The sequence below is a fragment of the Harpia harpyja genome, chromosome 5, assembly GCF_026419915.1.
Source record: "Harpia harpyja isolate bHarHar1 chromosome 5, bHarHar1 primary haplotype, whole genome shotgun sequence".
NCBI lineage: Eukaryota > Metazoa > Chordata > Aves > Accipitriformes > Accipitridae > Harpia > Harpia harpyja.
In genome coordinates, this window is record NC_068944.1 from 12243266 (window position 1) to 12264643 (window position 21378).

Here is a 21378-nt window from a genome sequence, read left to right on the forward strand (position 1 = left end):
TCTTTGCAGCACCCTTCTCTTCAGTCACTGTTTTTACTCTCTTTGAGAAGTGTTTGCTGTAAAGAAACACTCTGCTTCAGATACCTGAGGTAACTGATACCTTTCCGTAGGTAGAAGTGGTGATAACACAGTAATGTAATCGCTGTGAAATGGCAAATGTTGTCTTTTCAGCAATGCCCACTATAAGACCCTTTAGATTCCTATCTTTGGACTTGTATTGACAAACTGGTGTGCCGTTGTATCTGAAAACTGCTTTTTTTTGTTGTTGTTATCTAGGTGAGCTCCTTCTACTTAAACTGTAACTCAGAAAGGAGGAGATATCTAGGCGTTCTAGAAGGCAGCAGAGAAAAAAGAAGTTTTCAGGGACAAAGTTGAGTTGCAGGTGGGGGAAAATAGAAGACTTGTCTGCTTTTAGTCGTGGGACAGGGTAAAGGAGTGGAAAGTCAGTACTGGGTGAGCAGCAGAAAAGCCAAGGTGTAGGCTGCAGGGGATTGAGAATAATCCTGGATCACATTTAGATCTATGGCAGAATCCCCATTGACTTCAAGTGGGTCAAGATTTCAGCTTCAGATCCCCAAGTTCACAAACAAAACGGTCAACATGGCTTTAGTGTGTACAGGCAGTCTTGCGGTCCCTCTCTGCTTATTTTAGCTTCCCTTCTTACTGTAAAGACATTTCTCAAAGAAATATGGAAAAGAAACTTAACAGATGATTTTATCCTCACATGTCTTCCGAGATGGTTTGTTTAACTTGACACTTTCTATATAGGCATTGCAAGCACTAGCTAAAATGGTGGAAAGGGGGACAGTGCATGGAACCTGAGCTGAACATTGGAGTCTCTTTTGTAGTAACTAGCTAAGTATTTGTTGCTGGTTTAATGAGGAAATTGATTTGGCATATTTAACGTTGTTTCTTTATTTTATAGGTAATGGACTATTCCCATAGCTCTGTTATAAAATAGTGCGCATATATATATATATCTATCTCACAGATTTACAACTCTGCTGTTTCACTAGGGATACACTTAATGTGGTATAAGTCTCTGGATATGACAATTAAATTCACATGACCCACAGACTACCTCACAACCCAAAATTGCCCTTTGCATATTACAAGAGAATAGTGATTACCCTCTAATCACTTATTAAATCTGCTTTTCCAATGAAATTTTGTCTTTCCAGGGCCTAAAGAAATGGAAGGAAAAAATCTGGTGTTTATAAGAAAAAACAGTAATATCGCAGTGCCCGTTATCCGTACTTCTGCTAAATATGCTCAGAAGGCCAGTATCAAGTTTCTTCTCCATCACGAACTTATTGAAACAACAGAACCTTTTGTGCAGAAGAATCTTATATGCATAAGAATCTAAGTAACTTTGCAAATGGGTCATTTGCTGTGGTGAATAATATTGCACTGAACTAGCAATGAATTAGCATGTTTGTTACGTGTATTGGTATCTTGCGTGAGATAAATGTGAGTCTCTGTCCTAATGCTGACAAAAGTGATCTTCCTTTTTTTTGAACTGGTAATAGGGTGTGAATGAGCAAATGTAATAGGGGGAATCTAAGCTCTGAATTTGCCATCTCCTTGTGGTTTTAGAGAGTCCAAGTTCTGGAGAAATTCAAAGGCTTACCTGGTCACTGATTTGTTACAACTTTTTTCTGTCATTGCCATAAGCTGGAAGTGCAAAAGCATGGTGTTTTCTGCATTATGCTTGAAAAGCCCAGAGTCTCTAAAACGAGAGATTGAGTCTTGGCTGAGTCAACTCAACGTTTCATTTTGCTGAAGCAGATAAAAACACTTTCATTTAATTTACTGTGGGAAAGTCTTTAAAAGCTAGGTCCCATGGCACTTTTGGTGGTAGCAGATTTCTGCACCTGGGTTTTTGGCCAAGGTTACTGTGTACTAGCTGTCCCCTTGACTGCCATTCTTCATCCCAGAGGTGACCGAATTTCAGTGATGGGTGAAGTGATTTTTCTGCTTTGACTAAGGATATCTTTGGACACAAAGCCTAAAATAAATGTGAGATATAATTAAACACACAGTGCAGAATTTTGTATATGGGGGAAGGGATAGACAACCAGTCTGTTTCTACCTAACTTATAAAGGAAGTATAATAAGCCATATTTTTTTCTTCCTTTGTATGTGTAACTGTTTTTTGAATGAAAAAGATTATTTTTCTAAGGCACAAGTAAACCATCCCTGCCTCAGCAGGTCTCAAAATTAGTAGGAAGATTTCTTCATCTCCTGGCATGCAAATAAAATTATTTTGTTGTCCTCCCTATCTCAGGCTAACTATGATGGGTTCCAGTTTCCCTGAACATGCAGTTTGTGACTAAATGAAGGGCATCACCCATGCCCAAAAGGCCAGACTGACACCTGCTAACAAGGTCTGTGAGGCAGAGCATTAAATCCTGCATCAATCTCCAAACTTCGCTCTCACCTTTTACCTGCAGCTTAGATCAGCATGTGCGTCCACACCTCCACAACCTTTACAAACAGCAATGGGAAAGAAACTTTAGTATTACAAAGTAAAGGCCAAAATGCCAGTTCTCATTGGGTGAAACTACTGTGTTTTGTAGGCTTGTTTGGGACTGAGCCGAGGCTGTGAAATCTGAATATGGCTTTTGACCCTTCTCGTAACTACAGAGGAGAAATGGTCTGGCGAATAAGCACGGGACTCAGGAGAGCTCCTTGCCCTTTTACGCACTACCTGTGTTACTGTCCTGGTTTCAGCTGGGATAGAGTTAACTGTCTTCCTAGTAGCTGGTACAGTGCTGTGTTTTGAGTTCAGTATGTGAAGAATGTTGATAACACTGATGTTTTCAGTTGTTGCTCAGTAGTGTTTAGACTAATGTCAAGGATTTTTCAGCTTCTCATGCCCAGCCAGTGAGAAAGCTGGAGGGGCACAAGAAGTTGGCACAGGACACAGCCAGGGCACCTGACCCAAAGTGGCCAACGGTGTATTCCATACCATGGGACGTCCCATCCAGTATAGGAATGGGGAAGTGGGGGCAGGGAGTCGCCGCTCGGGGACTGGCGGGGTGTCGGTCGGCGGGTGGTGAGCAATTGCACTGCGCATCATTTGTACATTCCAATCCTTTCATTATTTCTGTTGTCATTTTATTAGTGTTATCATTATCATTATTAGTTTCTTCTTTTTCTGTTCTATTAAACCGTTCTTATCTCAACCCACGGGTTTTGCTTCTTTTCCTGATTTTCTCCCCCATCCCACTGGGTGGGGGGGAGTGAGTGAGCGGCTGCGTGGTGTTTAGTTGCTGGCTGGGGTTAAACCACGACAGTCCTGCTGGGTAAATTCCCTATGGAAGCATGCACCAGCTCCCTGCTGGGAAGAAAGGCATGGAATAGCATCTCCCCCATCTATAGAGGTGAGGGAAGCCACACTAAACACACTGCGCCTTTAGACTCTGATGAGGAGGGACAAATGAAAGCCTATATTTAGAATGTTAATGCTGATGTGACTAAGATTAACCTCAGATTTCATCTGAGGTTTTTCAGTTGAGATCAGCTACAGCTGCAATACCTGGATCACAGTTTCACTGGAGTTCAGGGCTTACGGGAATCAGACTGCTTTGGCTTGGGCCCCCTACTCTAGCATGGAGACTTTTTCACTAAGCTGACCCAGGGTCTTCCAGGCTGGCCCTTCCGTCACTCTGATTTCATGCCATGGCTGATGTTGTGATGGTGCAAAGCTGGACAATACAAGCAGATCTCAAAAGAAAGATTTAAAGTCCTCTAACCAGGTCATGCTTATGCCTGCATACTCACATTCGTGGTATATCCAGAACTCGCAGCAGTCAATTTTTCAAAGCAGTACTAAGAACATATATTTCACATTGGAACCGTTATTATTAACAGCAAATATGCATGAGGAAAAAGGGAGGGACACCAAGCACACAACCCTGCTATTAACCCTCCCACCTCAGTTTTCTTTTCCTTGAACCTGAATTCGACTTGAAGCATTATTTTGAAACCTTTTGAATTTAACCCCAAACCTACCCTCCCAATATTGTATTGTCAGTTCACAGTAACCGATCAAACGCAACTATGCATCCCTTAGCTGGGGCCCGTTCGGCACAAAGTCCATTTTCACCCATCAGCTGCCTGCAGGGCAGTGTTAGACTGCAAGTCCCCTCATCGTCCTTGCCACATGATTTGCCAGCACAAGTGCTATGAGTTTTTACCTTCGTGTGCCCATGCTCTGCAAATGTTTGTGGGGACCCATTCCACATGGAAATTTTCCTTACCTGCCTGTGCTGAGCTTTTGCTGCTGGTGGGAGAGTCTGATTTCTCTCTCCCCATGAGGAAGGAAAGGAACCTCCCTTGGTGGAGAATGAGGGTTTTTCTCTGCCTAAAACTTGTCCTGTCCTACTAATGTGCCCTGTTTAGGCTCCACTAACAGCAATGCTGTTAGTGCCCCATCCTATTTCCCACCTCCAAGCTGCATCACGGACAATACTGTGCTGCCAACTCTGCCTCTTAAGAGAGTAAATGGCGTGCAGGCAGTCAAGCAACACGGGGTGACATGCTCCCTGGCAGAGCCCCATAGCCGCCTGCCCACCTTCACCCTCTGGTAAACTGATTTGGGGTTGCCAACCCGGTTAACAGACTGGTTTTGATCTGAAGCAGTATAGACCTGCGGCATTGAAGACACAGCTCAACCTGAACCCTCAAACCAAAGCCTTGGCTTTGGCAGCCAGGAGGCTGGCACCACATGGGTGAGTGGAACAGAAGCGTAGCGCTGGTGAGGGCACCCACATGAAGCCATCCCCGCTGCTGCACTTTCAGGCTGGAGTTATCCAGGGGAGAGGGCCTGGAAGGGCCAATGCCTCAGATATCTTGCATTTCAGAGCTACCGTTTTGCCGTCCATAAAATCCTCCCCAGCCTTTTAAAACATTAGTGTACAGATGGATCTCTTCTCCAGGACATCAGAGTTCCTCAGTGCAGGACCCCTCTAATACCAGGAAATGCTCCATTTATCCCTTCTCCAGGACATCGGAGTTCCTCAGTGCAGGACCCCTCTAATACCAGGAAATGCTCCATTTATCCCCCTTAGCGGCGGGGTAGCCGGGACAAGAAGGCGGCAGGGCCAGGAGTCGTGGCTGGAGGGCTGCGAGAGTGCGGCAGTCCTGTCGCTCCCCCAGCCGCCTCCACCCAACGCCGGCTGCGCCCCGGCAGCTCACCGGAGCCTGATCTCAGCCTGGCTCTCGTCCGACCGTGGGTCCGAGCCCGTGGCAGCAGCCGGCAGCGGGCATCGCTTACGGGAGCTGGACCTTGCGCTGTACCCAAATACGGCATAGGTTCATTTGCAAGAATCGAGCAGGAATATTTCAATGTTGGCACCAGTTACTGACAGGCCTTCGGAAAAGAGATTTTTCCCACCTGCATGTTATAAAACCATAGTAAATGGAAACTGTAATCTCTCGACATTAAACAAATGAGGAAGCTGCATTCTGAAACTCATAAGTCACCACCAGCCTTTACCAAATAATAACAATTGCATTGCTGATGGCCCTGTCTCTCGCTGTTAGCACGTTGAATGACAGGGAGTAGTGTGTGCTAGCGAGAGTATCATCTCATTTGCTCCAAGTACTGCAAGCATTCCTGCAAATCCACAGAGGCTCTTGATAATCTTTTGCAGGTGGTCAGATTTTAAATATTAGAAAAAAGTGAAGTAACATATTAAAACAGGAAGATAAGCATTTCCTTTGTTTGTTTTCTATTCATTTACTCAAGCAATGCATCTTATTTGTGTCACCTATTACCTGGTTTCGTAAGATCCTGATGGATTGATGAATTTTTTTTTTTTTTTTAATTCTGATTTGCAACTGCACAAAACCATATCTCTAGCACAGAGAATAGACTGGAGAAGCAAGATAACTACTTTCCCAGCAAGGCCTGATAGCTTCTAGAAACAATGACAGTAAGATTTAATCTGAATAAGTAGCAAGATATTAAAATGTGGGATAGAGGTTATACAGATAAATACCATTTTTCCCTGCAGGTATGCACAAAGGGACAGGCTGCCTATTGGTAATTACTAGAAGATTGCAATCCAGTTAATGTGGCCCGTGGACCTCTACCTGATTCACATACAAAGGAAACACACAGGCATTGAGTGTTCAGGAGGCCATGCTCAAGTCTCGTTTAAAGTGCTGTGACTTGGGTGCAAAGAAATCTCTCCATCTCTAGCTTAGTTATGCAGTAAACGCTCTGGTTAACAAATCTACCCATGCCAGATGATCCGGTACAAGAAATAAATGGATGGAAAATATACGTGGCAGTGATCAACTTTTCCCCCTCCAAATGCTTAAAATATCACCCTGAAAAATATCCACCTCACCTTCGTGAAATAGATCCATTGGACGGAATCTTCAGGGTTTCTGTTTAGTTTGCATTTCCTTTTATCCAGCAATCAGCTATCATGGCAAATGTCCTCTCTGATTATTTGTGAGCATGGTCTTCTCCATGACCAGGGCTACCAGTGGGAAGGAGTGGTTGGGGGTGAATTTTGCACGTGGTAGTCACAGGTACATGTTTTTCCTCCACCAGCACCTTGCTGTACTCTTAAACTTGATCAGACATACCCAATACACTCATCTGTCTTCACCTAACATGTGATACGCCCAACAAAACTCATTAGCTTAAGTTTATGCCAGAAGTTGGTTAGGAATAAAGTTTTTGGGATAGCCAGGCTAGAAAAGGGAAGCAGGCAAGCTTTGAAATTGATGTTGTATTAAAAAAAAAATAAGCAGGATTAATTCTCCAGTGATATATATACCTTGGGACACAGAGAAAATGGCAAATGTTTTCCCCTTTAACTAATGATTTTGCAGAAAACCCTTTTTTCTTGCAATTTAATTATGAAAGAAAGGATAGAGATGTTCATTGCTTGCTCTACTGATTTTTCCAGAGATTTGAGTAATTGAGAGCCCTGAGACAGATTAGCTTCTCGGAGATTTACCTGGGCCGTTGCATGCTGATGCCAACCCAGAATATTAAATTGTTGGTTTTAAGCAGAGGCTGGCAACCTACATTTGAGAAGTCATTTCCTGAAAACCATCAAGCACTTGCGGCCTCTTAAGATCTTTCTTGTTTCTTTCTGTTATCACGTATCATCATTTGGTGTTATATAGGACGCTCTGGGAAAGCAAACCTAGGGCTGAAGGTCGGGCCCTCGCCGGTGAAGCAGAATTGTTACTGCCGCTTAGGTGTACATGGGAAATCAATATGGTTGCTAAAGTGTCTTTGCTTAAGCAGGCTGCTTAAGTAGCCTTTCCCCCACCTCTAATGGCAAGTAACCTTCAGTTAATTAATCTACAAAGCCATGAATATGGCTCTCTTTGTCCCCGTGACTGATCTATATACCTGATTGATAGTGCATGCTATTAATATCCATGTTTCCTGGTCACCTCAAATGAGGTAAGGCCACTTTGGAAATCCTTGCTGTGGAATTGGAAAAGGAAGGGAGGAGAGCACGCGTCCTTTGTGGCTATCGTTACTGATTTGTCTTTAGGACTGGATTATTCTTAAAAAGTCTTAAATGGAAAGACTGGAGAGTGAGCTTTCCAACTTTGTTCCTTGGTCTGGGATGGGCATAAGCTCTGTTTGCAGGGCAGGAATCGAAAAACCCCTACTTGGAAAAGGCAGCTACCCACATTATGAGCTCAAACATGGGTCCGAAAAGTCAGCAAGCCCATTAATACCTCTGGAGGAGGCATCCGCATGTGGTGGTGCAACGTGGAAGAGGGAAGAGTGGGAAAGATCATTTAGGATGTTGAACATATTAAATACATATGTTTAATATGTGCTGTACCTTTTCAGCAGATGTGGTGAAAATTTTGAGGTCAGGAAGGAGGACTCACCTCCTACTCTAATTAGTATTTTAGAATTGGCTAGACAGCAAACATCATCTGGAGTGATGAGACAAACAATAATGCAGCTCTGCCAATCTTGTGGCTTTCTAACACAGGCCCTCACCTGGAAGGAGACTTCCCCATTCTGCAGAATAAAGGAGATAATGCTGTTTTGGCCATTTTGTTTTGTCTCCTAATCTGGTCTCTTATAAGTGTTATTTAGGTCAGTTTTAAAAATGGCCTTTAAAATGCTTCTTTTCACGATGTCTCATAATTAAACTTCGCTGAATGAGTTGAGCGATAACAGGGGAGTGCTGGTCTGTTTTATGAGGCAATACTCTAGTTCCTGAGTGGGTGAACCAGGAGACCTTTGTCTCTTATATGGGAATTGAGTAATCTCTGGAAAAAACAGAGCTGTGCTCCTCTCGTTAGTGTACTGTAAGCTTTTTAGAATAAAGTAGCTGGGCCCTCTCTAAATAATGACTTTCATGGAAACTCTGGTTCCTGAAGTTATGACCTTCAGGCAACTGGAATCACAGCCTGGGTCCAGATCCAGCCTCCACAGCTGGCCAGCCTGGCTGCGGCTGCCCAAACCTCTGGATCCAAATGTGCAGGAGGTTAGAAGGCTAGAGATTTTTTGCAACTCAAACTCGCTTCTAATTAGAAATGAAATACCAAAAATAGTTTTTAGGGAAGGAAATGGAAGCCTAAAAGCAAAATTAAATTAAAGGTCAATCTTCAACTTAGCAGGCTGATGCAGAACGTGGATTTAATAACAAAAAGATCCATTCTGAGGAGGAAAGAAAAAAAAAATCAAAATTATTAGATAGGTAAAAGACAGAATGGCTTAATATGTAACAGCATCCTCTGAAATATAAGGCAAGGGGAAAAAGTGAGTTCAATAACAAAAAAAAATAAGTAGAGCTAAGAGTTGAGAGGCACTGGAAGAGATACTAGCTACACTTGGAGGCATCTACAGTGAGGTAAAGCAGCAATAGAAAATTAAATATAATATAGAATCAAATTTTGACAATACAGTGGTTTTTAAAAGAACAAAGAAAGAAACCTGCTTTACAGAATTTAATTTGAATCATTCTTGCTTCCTTATAGCATTTAGGCAAACCCGGTACAATTTTGCATGCATGGTTCAAACTAATCAGAAGATGATTTATTAGGTTTTTAAATATTTCTAGGTTCTTTTGACATTTTGATAATATTGTTTTCCATACCTATACAGTTGTTAGTCCAGAGAGCTTTTAGATACCGAACCTTTAAGCAGGCTTTAAGTAAGTCTGAAGCCAAAAGAACATAATTATTTACCTTTATTTTCCTTTAAGGACAATTCAATCTTCCTTTCACAGTTGGTGCAGCAGCATTAATAAATTCTGAATTCTCTGCATTCGAGACAAAGCTGTCATTGTTGCCCAATATTTTGGGCGATAGGAATTTCCCAGCTCTCACGCTAAGCCACAGGCTGCAGCCTCATAAATGTTTTTGCTGTGGCCTGTTAAACTTCCCTCCCTGTTCCTAGGCAGGGCACATAGCCAGCGAGAAGTGATGAGTGCTTTTCATGGTAAGGAACAATACATGAAGACTTTCCAAATTAATTTAACATTCGCAAGGAATGCTGCTGGCTGCATCAATTTAAGATACGTTGGCAAGCAGGAAATTATTTTCCATGTAGATGATGTTTTTATCCCTTCCCCCTCCCCAGGACCCCTACGGTGAGAGGCAGGAAGAGAGGTTTTGTCTTTTAGTGAAATCTAATTGTGGCGCGCGGTCAGGGAGGGGAAGGGTCAGGGGAAGGCCAGCCGCACGAGCCTCCATGGCAAGCCGCAAGACATCTTCTGGAAAGAGCCGACCCCGGTGGCTCCGCTGGCACCCTCGGTCCCCGGGTCTCACCCTGGGGACAAAGTGGCCTCGGGGAAGGAGGTGGGAGCTGAGCTGGTGGAAAAACATTGCTCCCCGCTGCAGTCTCTAGAGGGAGGCTTTGGATCTCATCCTCTGCCCAGGCTAAACTCACTAAAAACTTCCCGGTGTAGATGGTTTTGTTTACTTTCTCTCCCCAAAGGGTCCTTCAGGCTTTGTTAATTAAACACACATCTTACAGTGCTGCTATGATTTGCCACAGTTTGTGAGATGTCCGTTCCTGAGCGAAACGAACACCTGCATGCCACTGAAAAGCCACCACCGACATGGCTGCCGTCTGCACAACACGAAGGCTGGAGTACTTCTGGTGGCCAGGGTCTTGGGCAGGGGATGACATGACTTAACCTAACAGGGAAATGGAAAGTGAGGTTAGCTGGAGCTTCACAAGATGAAGACAGGAGAGGCTCAAGGGAGAGGAGATGTGCGCGGAAGGCCCATCCAAAAGTGTGGAAATTGCGAAGATCAAGTGTGAAATATCCCGAGATTTCTAAGGGCTGTTTTGTGACGGATTTTACCTCTGAACTGTATGGAAGAAATCCCACACTACAGCATTAGGGGTGACATAAAAACCTCAGTCAATTGGATCAAGAGTATTTAAGGAATATTGAGGAAATCTGATGTGGAAATAATTAGGAAAATGGATAATAATCAGAAAATCATTTACTGTTTATATGCAGTACATACTTTTCTGCTGTGCTTCGTCATGTAGAAAGTACAGATCTCTAGATACCTATATTATTCCTAGTCATCCAGTCCCTGAAAATATCAACAAATATTACATAATCAGCCAGGAAAGACCCAATTTCTAGACCTTAGCCCTTAGTCTTATTTCCTCCTTTCTTCCCACCATTCCTGCAATTCTTATCCTTGTAATACTGCAATTGCAGTGCAGCTTTAAATAAATTCTGCACTCTTTCAAGAGCTTTGTATTTAGTTCTTGGAGCCCTGCGGCCCACAAAAGTTTCTTAAATTGGCAGTGGGAGCATTTCAGTAGTAAGGGGAGAAGACCTGAGAACTTCAAGTTTAATTCAAATGTGCAATCTGGTGTGGGCATTTGCACACCTGGTTAAATTCAGCCTTCAGTGAAACCATGGGGCAGGACTTGAGCTCTTACTATGGTCACTTGTAATTGTTAAGGTTAGTGAAAAAAAATCCACTGAAGAGTGACATGCCTCATGTCAAGAAGTTCAGCCCCTCTGAGTGACTGCAGGTTAGGGCTCGGACCTGCAATTGAGTTACTGCAGTTTAACGGGTTACCATGCATCAGCTAAGCTGCAGAAACAGTCCGCGTGTGTCCTCCTCGCCTTTGACAAATGTAAGGTGATTTGACTTAGCTTAATCTATTTTCATTGCAGGCTAAATTGAATTACCTCATATTTATGATGGGCTATAAGGGCACTCAAAGAGAGTTAGCTGGGTTCAACTGATCTCTGGTAACTTGCTTAGCCATGGTAGCTTGACTGTGGGTATAAACCCTGAGCCACCTTGCGCTCTTAGGAGAGAGCTGACGTGAACTTCAGCGGACACAGATTTATAACTCCCGATGAAGTAGTTTGGGATGTGGTAAGCCATTGACGGAATGGCTGGAATTGGCTTTTAAAGGAATAGAGTATCTGGCAGGGCACTTTCTTAATGGGTTTCTGAACCTGGGACATAGTTCCCTTCCCCAGTCTTCAGAGCCAGTATTGGTTTGAGCTCCAGCAGCACAGAGGCTTGCTTGCCTTTCCTTCCTTCCTCAGGTTTTTTCAGGCAGACATTTGGGATAGAGCTGGGCTGATAGCTTTAACTCCCTGTGGGCTTTCTGTGAGGGTGCTTTGGTAGAGTAAATTAGTTTTAAATTTGGTTGTTCTACCATAACCTAAGTATTCTTAACTGAATTGTAAATTTAAATGTTAAGTGTTGCACTGAATGTTTAAATAATTCTAAAAGCACTTGGAGCATGGGATAAGTGCTGTAAAAATCTAAATAAATGAGTAAATTAGTTAACAGCATATGTGGTAATGCAAACTACTACATGTGTGCAAAGAGGAAGAGCTGTGCTCGAAATGGTTGCCAGAGCTTAAATTTCCTTGCTACATGCGAAACCTTTTCACATTAGCAGGGTGCTTTTTTTCACATTTAGCCTACTGTATAACTGGGAGAAGAAGATGAAGTTGGCAGTTTAGACTGTCAAACAGAGGTTTCAGCTCAGCAGTGAGGTTCAAAGAGATTAATTCGAACTCGGCTGTTTACGTTACTGATCTCGTACCAGCTGGGTTTGTGGCATTAAGATGTCAATAGTACAACAGAATTTAACTAACAGTTTCATCTTTGACATCATCTTTTGAAGGTACAGATGATTGCCTCCTTATGTACTGGGATATATTTCTTTAGGACAGGACTCTTTGTATGCTTTCATACGGGAGGGAGAAGGAGAGGGAGGTGGGGAGGGAGCCTTGAAGTGAAGCTAATTAGAAAATGTCCTAGTATGTAAGTGGTTTATTTAAGAAAGTTCCAGCGAAAAGGTGCCCATTTTCACATGGCACAAAAAGCCTTATTTTTTCTTTTCCTCCTAGTCCCCCTTCTGTCTTTCAACTGGCACCAAAACAGAACAGCTGAGGTAATAATAAACTGTCCTATGTGCAGTGGCATTATTATTTTTAATGGTTCAACCTTGAATGGAGTAGTGAAGCCTCTTGGAAGGGCAGGAAGAATTGATAATGGAGCTTCTTCCACACACCTCCTGCCCCCCCGCCCCCCATCCATACCATAATTATTAATCAAAGGCAGCTGGAATGTCTTTTGCAGGTGCTCTTTTGGTAACTCCCTGGTCCAAAGTAGGCTCTATGAGGTTCAGACTCAGTTAAGATGCCATTGACTTGGCAGGCTGATCATCAGTGTTCTTAAAAGGGCAGGAAAAGAAAGGATGGGAACACTGAAAAAAAAAAAAAAAAGCATCTGGCTTAAGGACTTGAGAAATTATTTCAGTGGGGGAAATGGGTTTATTAATAAAGCTTACAGGATCGGTCCCTTGTTGAACAGGCTTTGCTACTGTCCCTTGGTGCTGAGGGGCATGGTAAGGGATGCAGATGAAGGGGGGGATGATAACCTTTCACAGAAAATAAGTAAAGCAACGCCTAAATGTGAAATGGTTTTGCTTTACAAAATAATGATACAGCAAATTTTGACTTAAGTGTTCTCTAAAAGCCTTTTTCCCCTGCGCTGTAGCTGCTGCTGTACCCCCTTGAAACCCTGCGCCTTTGAAGGAAATCACAATGTAATCCTTTGGTTCGGCACGTATTGTCCCTTAATGACAGGCATTACATTTGCACAGTACCATAAATCAAAGCTAGAGGCTGTTTTAAATAGGCTGCAGATGCATGTGGACGTTGGCTCTCTAAGTGGCACTTCGCTGAGAGAGGAGGGGGGAGCCATCCCACCGCGGCGGCTCCAGGTAGAATAGGGCCAGCAGAGGGGGTTCCCATTTCCACAATATATTCACTTCACCTGGGATTTAGCTCTACATGAAGACCTGTTTAGCAGAAGGAAATGCTTTTTGACTACGACCTCTGAAGGGTTTAATTGGGATTTAACTGTTCCTATTTTTTCCACTCCATGTGGGAGTCTGGAGCTCTGTTTACAAGGTGTGTCATATCCTCTCAACCCCAGAGTCCTTCTCCCCCTCCTTTCTTTTTATATTCTGGACAAATAGGCAGAAAGATACTTTTAAAGCGAATGCACATAGAAAAACCCACAATTACTGTCCCTGATTTCGCTGTGAAAACTTTACAACAGCCATACTGAAAAATCTTCCCCTACCCCTCCTACTCCTTCTAAGAGAACGAAAAAATCCATCAAATTAACACATCAATGAGTTGATTGTAATCTCCAGGGTTCAGTGTAGCACTTTCTAGCCTCTCAGACAGGAGGCCAGCATGATTTATCAATGCAAACCTAATAGCATCAATATGAATCTAACTAAAAATCAATATTTCATTACCAAATTGTTAGTGAGAATGAAGAAAAATTGCCAGAGTCAGAGCATTCTCTAGGGTAGGAGCATCTGGAGTTCAATGTGACAAGATGAGTGATGCATGACTCGGGGCCTGGGGAAGGACACTGGGAGGACAGGCCACTACGTAAGGCCGAAGACTCATGAAGAAAGCACTTACTTTTTTTTTTTTTTTAAAGCTTTCTCTAAGAAGAAAGAAAATGTCTGAGAAAGAAAAAATGGAAGGCATGCTGCTATTTACTAAAACTGATGCAAAGTAGCTCAAACAACTGAATCTGAACAGATTAGTCTCTGCTGTGGACACCTACACAGAACTGGTTTTCACAGGAGACAAATGGGGAAAATAAATTCAGTGGTCCAGATCCTGATTTCAGCTACAAAGGACAGAAATTTATAATAGCTTGCACAGTGGAAATACTTTGGGTTCATATCCCATGTAGCTGAAATTGGATTTGGTAGACCTTACTCTGGATCTTCTGAAATTTCAGATTTGTGGTGCATTTCTGTAAATTGCAACTGAAACGTAGACTGAAATCTGCTGTCAAGAAGGCAGCAGTACTCAAAATAGTGTGCTCGCTTAAAATGCATCCTAGTAATTAACGTGCTTCTTATTTAAGGAAACAGATCAAGAACTGCATGGAACAGTGCCAAAAATATATTCAAAGCATAACTTTATATTGCATTGTGTCATAGGTCTACTCTGGCAGCATGGTAAGAAGTTACATACAGAACCGTGGAAAAATAAAGACAAAAGCACTGAAATGTAACTGTGATTTGAGATTATCAGCCAGCCTTGTTTTACTCACATTCAACATATATTGGAGGATGACGGTTGGAGTTTTTGTGTCCTGGTACCTTTTGTTCACTGGAGATTTTGGAAAGTTATTTGAATATATAGCAGCTGCTGTACTGTTTAGCACCTACGCCTGTTTGGATTGGAAACAACCATGTCATGGGACTCATGGAGCCCTCAGTATTTGTTTTTTTATGCGTCCTGTAGTCTTCTGAGGGGAAAAGTAGGAGGCTTTCAGTGTCCCTTAAATCTACAGCTTCTGGAATCAAGTTATGGGCGATCCTCTCACCTTTTAGCTTTCAAGAAAAAACTTTTAGTTCTTGCATTGGGAAAGAATGGTTAAAAAGTGCATTGCAAAGGCTCAGAAACCAGGAAGAAAACGTAATCTCTCAAACTACTTTGAAAAAACCCCAAAGTACTAGTTGCTCTTTTCATTTTTTCATTTAACAGAGACCTGCAATGAACAGACCTGAGGTTTCTCTAGTTCTTCCATGTCCTCATTTGGCTGAGTCTGCTCCATACGGCTAAACTAAACTCATTCCTGCTGCTTTTTTCCTTTTTCTTTCTTTTTTTCTTTCTTTTCTTTCTTTTTTTTTTTTTTTCAGGGAGAGAGAGAGAATTTCCAGGTTAGTTGAACTTATTGCTCAGAATAAAATTTCTCCTAGCCCCTGTGTTTCTAATTCTGGCAGCCTGTGATACATCACTAATCTCTAATTCCCTTACTCCCTAGGAACTGTCATTATTTTATGTATTGACTAATACAGTTGTCTCAGAGTAAATTTCCCCTGAAATCGAAGTTTACTTCTTGCATTAGAAGTGAAGCCTACTCCCTTTAATAAATGACAGACTCCTTTTATAACTTTGCATGTATTGGAAGCAGTCAAACTAGAAATGTATGGGGGTTTTGTTTGTTTAGTTTTAAGTTTTTGTTTTTAATGAGGTATTAACTGTACTTTAAACTGAGCTAATTGGAAGGCCAAATACCTATTTGATGATTTCAAGTTTCTTTCTGATGAGAAAAATCTGATGAGACCTGAAGGTATCAGTAAACGGAAAAGTTAGTATCTCTCTTATCAGGAATGCCTTAAAGGCACTAATGCCAATAAAAGGTTCTACTTGGTTAACATTAAGACTTTATGTAGGCTCAAGCACTGAATGGGTACAGTATTTTATTTAAATTTAAAAAAACTATAACAAATACTTTGCAATACAAAAAGTAAACACATTGTTTAAGTAGGCATGCCATGTTAACTGAAAATACCCTTAAATAAATTTTAAATGAAAAGGCAGAAGTAATACCACCTCATCCACCTACCCAAGCAGCCCAACAAACTTTTGAGGGGCAAATCAGTTTCTAATTTGTATTGATTCTTCTTTCATGGCTTCCACTTCACAGTCCTCTTCCTTTATACTCCTTTATACAGGTTCATGCCTGTTCTGCAATAATTACAACAAGTTTTAGTTTCTGTTGTATTTTAGAATTTGAAATGGAGCCTCTTGGCTCCATAAACAAATTATTGGTGGAAAAATGGAGACAGTAACTTTACTTGCATGCAGAGAGTAAATTGGGGCAAACATAAGATAGAAATAAATCAGGAAGTTTATTTTTATTTATTAAGAAATTTCATCGTTATTAATTTGTATGTCCCACTTTCTATTGGTACTGTTCTTTCTCATACATGTTAAAGTTTTTCTTTTACTTGAAGTGAGTCTGGAACTGAGTGACACCTTTGCTGCTAGTGAACAGCTTGAAAATGGAAGACAAGATCCAATCAGACAGACTAATTAGGGTACCCAGTCAGGATAGAGCCTTGAATATTCACTGCACATTTTTTGGAAATACAGTACTGTGCAAATCCTTACACTCGGGCTGATTGATACCGTCTGCCAGCCAATCATCCTTAGTGATCAGTGGGAAATAACTAAAAAGATTAGAAAACTAACATCCATAACAGTTTCAGGAACCGCTTAACTTAAAAACCCGACACCCTTAAATAAACAATCTTGCATTAGCAACTGTGCAATGTCTTGATTGAAAGACTGAATTTTATGTCAGTACCTTGCATAATCATTTGCTTCAGTTTTGCAAGAGGAAACTTCATTCAGAGATCAGATCACAGAGGCTGAGCAATAATGGCGAATGGTAGAGGACAGCCATGAGAACGGAAGAAAACCACTCCTGGCAGAAAAAAATCTCTTCTGGCTGTTTTAGTAATGAAACTTCAAAGCAAAACCAAAGCAGATTGCTTTTACTGTTTGGATGTTGTTTGTCTGTGCCTAGCAGGTGCAGTGATTTCCTAGATGCGTTGTAAACCGGATGGCTCTGTAGGTGTGCCCCAGTCAGATGTCGGGTGGCAGTCGGAGGAGCACCTTATGCCTGTGCCTCCGTGCTGCCTGGTTTCTTCATTTGCATGGTCTGGGTAGGTAGAAGAACATGTGCTAGTTCTGAATTCAAATAGTAGTATCAAAGATGTGTGATGACAGCTCGACCAACTAAACTGCTGGCATTTTATTTCTCATTGCGTCAGCAATGCGTCTTCTGCCTACCTTCAACCCATTCTTTTTTTTTGACACCATTGTATAGACCAACCAAGTATGGAAGAATTATTTCCTATCTTTTCACTGGCTTCAGAACAGTCCAGTTATGACTGCACTCACCCTTTTCAGAGACATTTGAACACTTGACATTTTTGTTCCTGTGGATGTGCATGGCAAATAAATACTGGGCCTGTAGCAGAAATGAATTGAAAGATGGATTGATTTTCCTGTTACAACTCTTTGAAATTTGGGGGGATGGAAGGCTTTAATTGAGATTTTCCCTTTTGATTGAGGGAGCAGAGCTAATATCAGAAAATATAGGGAAGCACCCATTTAGCAGTAATGGCTAACCATAGACATTGAAAGCTATAATGTGACTCACAGACATGCCATGCAAGGGGTAACTTGTAGTCAGTCACCCTGCTCATTTAACACTTGTTATCTGCTTTCATACCCGTAAACAAAAGCAGGGTTCGGTTCATCCATTTTCATTCCCTAATGCTTAGTGGAAAGTGAATGGACCTTCTGGTTTCTAATGCTTTGGTGTTATGCTTTCAGCTCCTTGAAATCAGTTTTTACTTCTTTTGCTCTTGCTTTTTTTGAATCTTTTTCTCTCACTTACATCCTAGTCTCCTCTCCATCATCCTATTCCCTCCCCATCATCCTGTCACCTCTTTTTATATTCCACGTTCCTTCCAACCTCCTCAGTTCAGATTTTTGTTTTATACCTTCTAGTTTACTCACAGTTTTGTCCTTGTTAAATTCTTGGTATTTTATCTTGGTTCCTTGATTCTAACCAGCAGTATCTGTGGTTTTCTAACCTGCCTTTCAGTGTTGCTTGTGCAGTGGGTAAGCAAAAGGCCAGCTGGGAAGCTTATTCTCTATGAGTATATTTCATGGTATACTTTATAAAGTCCTTGATAAAAGTCTTTTACAGTAGGAGTAGCTAAGTAGTAGCTGAAACATTGTGTTCTCTGAAGAGTAAATACTTTGGTTCACTGCCAAGTTTCTGTTTGATTATAAAGAAATTGGAAAGGGACATCCATCCAAGTCGAATAAAGCAATTGTTTATTTCTTTTAGGAAAAAAATGAGGAGAAAAATGTTATTAGAATAGTTGATACATTTGGCATTTTATGTATTTATTTGCATATCTGCAAGGCTTGTGGGTAAAATAGACACCTGTGAAATGTACTGTGCGACTGATGGTAAAAATGGATTCTTTTCACAGGTTTGTTCTTTACAACCAAGCGGGCTTAAGAATTTTGCCATTTACATAACACAGCATAAATTGTTTCACAGCAAATCTGCTTAGCAACTTTATTTATGGAAGAATGACATGTGCATTTTCTATGACACCTAATACTTTGGGTCTTTATTTTGACAAAAGTGTTGTTTTACTCCCTTTTCCCCCAATTATTTATAGTTAAGATCTGGTTAGGCACTTTGTCTGAAAGGTAAGATTCAATAGGATTCTGTTATAGTGTAGAATTTTGTGTTTGAAGCATTAATGTGTGGCACTTCTGTGCAATACTTTTTATTTATTCTTTTCCTGTGGGCTTTCAGATGCAAAATAACATGAGATTTGGCCTTTTTAAAGTATTTAATTGCTGGGATGGTGAATCTGTGATGAAAAATCAGGACACTTTTATTATTTTGGCTCCAGACACTGTTTTCTTCCCAGTTTAGACATACAACCACGCTTCCAGATCTCTCCATTGGCGCATAACAGGTTTATTATTTATATTGTGGCAAGATGCAGGGGTCACATTTAGCATCTGGTTGGGGTAAGCATGGAAAAAAACAATGAAAAGACATGAATTCCTGATCTCTCTGGTCTCTGGCCTGAGGAAAATCTTTGCCTTTTCTTCCTGTATGTGCTTCATAGTTACTGCTGAAGTGCAGTTGGGGGATGTGCTTCAGATACTTCCTTCTGCAAACCTCACCTGGAAGAACAAATTAACCCTAGCAGCATCATTTCCAGCATCCTCAGGCTTTCTCTTCTCCCTGCCCTCTCCAGGGACAATTGGCTGATGTGTATGTATATACAAGCGTACAGGAACAGCCACCCACCCACCCCTACACGCATGTTCTCCCCAGCTTGTTCTAGCCCAGAAATGTCTTTGGTTTTGTTGGATACTTATTTGCCTTTTCTTTCTACCTCTGTGCTTTCTAGCAAGTTTCTCTTTGTGTTTGTGGCAGGTCACTGAATAAGTTAACAGTGGGGCTCTTTGGTGGTTATGAGCTGAAGTCCTCGAATTGTTCTGTTGAAGTTGGTTTTGTTATTTGCTCTTCTGACATGAGATGGCCTATTCCAAGGGCTTCTGAAGGTCTCTGCTGGGTAGCCAGCTCCTTACTGGTGCTTTGCATACCTGTCCTCAGGGATGACTTATCCTCTCGAGTACTGAAGGAATTGAATTCTGCCTAAGAAATTTTTCATGAAGATTTCCCAAGCTGCTCAGAGCTTCAGGTGGAGGTTATAGTGGAAATACTGTGCCGAGAAAAGCCTCTGACCAGTCTAGCATGGACTAGAAGGGTTTTCCTTCTTTCCTTCTACCCCATTCAAGTCTTTTAGCTCTTTTTAAAATCTGGGTTTTTATTTCTTTAAAACATCTACTCACCAACGACCCTCTTCTAAAAAAAGCAAGGGATTCTTTCAGAGGCTTCTTTTTCCTTGAGAGAGTGAAATAACCAGTGCTAAGCTCAGTGCTGCTCTGTCTGCATTACCATGTATAGCCAAATGATAAACTTAAAGGCCAGACAGGTCATTTGGTCCTTCTAACCCGCAATCAGCTGTAGGACTGCTTGTTTTAGGCAGGTGTGACTGCATAGTTACATGGATCCCAGTGAATGAAGGCCTTGCTGTTTTGCTGCACTTTCTAGCTAGTTTATACGGTTATAACTTCTTTGCTGCTAGGGGAAGTTTAGCATGGAGCAACAAATTCAACTCTGCTGTCTTTGGGTAAAGCCACTCCTAGGCACAGGTGTTAAGGGTGGACCCTGCAGACCTCCACGATGGAGGTGTAAAGCCTAATTCCTGACTTCTGTGGTTCAGGTGAATGATTTATCCAGTATCACTGCTTAGTGGACTGGAGGGGAAAGGTCAAGATTTCTGTAACAGAACAATATTTAATATTCTAGTCTTTGTGGTCTTAACAATGTGGCATGTAAGTGTACACGGCAAAGAGGAATATGCATTTTCAATTCTACAGATAAAAAAATGTTTTAAGGGCAAAGTATCTTTAACAGACCCATTAACTGACAAGAGGATTGGATGGTTTGTTGCTCTGGAAGTAAGGCGTTAGTCTAAATTTCAGAGGTACTCAGTGCCCCTATTTTCTTTCTTAATTTAGGCATGTCACTTTAACCATAGTGTTAACCACCTCAAAGACTATTTTCTCTGTGGCAGTGCTGCATAGCCTGGAGCTGCTTTCTTTACCACAATTAATATTTGTTCACCTTGTAGAAAACAGTTCATAGGAAAGACAAATATCTTTCCTTTTCTCCTAATTTACTGGCTTCTACAACACTCTGACTGGGAGTCCAGGGGTACAGGAGCAGGAAGTCATGTGCAATGCTGGGGACACATTTTCTGTAGAGAGACAATACCTATTCAAAACAAAATGAGAAAGACCATACGTGCCATATTAGTAAGACTCTGCTGCAGGAGGTGATTTTGTAGTGTAAGCATCATGACTAAAATATTTACTGTCCTTGTGGACACAAGTTAAAATTTAGGCAGAATTGGCTTAGACCTCCGCTCTTAGAGTTGCAATAAACTGCACATATGTGTTCTTTGCAGATTTAAAATGTGAAGCATTTTTGGACAGGGCATGGTTCTTGTGTTTAAAAGAGAAAAAGTACAATAGACTATAGAAGATACAGACTTTGCACCAGATATTTTCTCCCTCTGCTTCTCCTGTTAAGCAGGCAGTTTTCTGGCCATAGGGTGTGCGGTGATTTGAAGTGAAAGTTGCTATTTAGGTACAGAAATATGGAAGCATTGCTTGTGTGAAGAATGGTTAGGAAAAAAAAAGGCAGAAACCTCTAATGTACTCTGGTGTCTACCTACTTAGCTCCAAATTCAAAGTGAGGGAGGGGAAAAAAACCCTTTCCAATTCGTCTTAATAAGATGACCATAAGTTGGCAAGTCTTTATTTTTATTACTGTCTACTCCAGCATCCTCAGATAGGAGTCAAATTGTTGGCACAGAAACATTCACTTTTCTTGGTCTTGTTCCACTCTGCTTCCAGT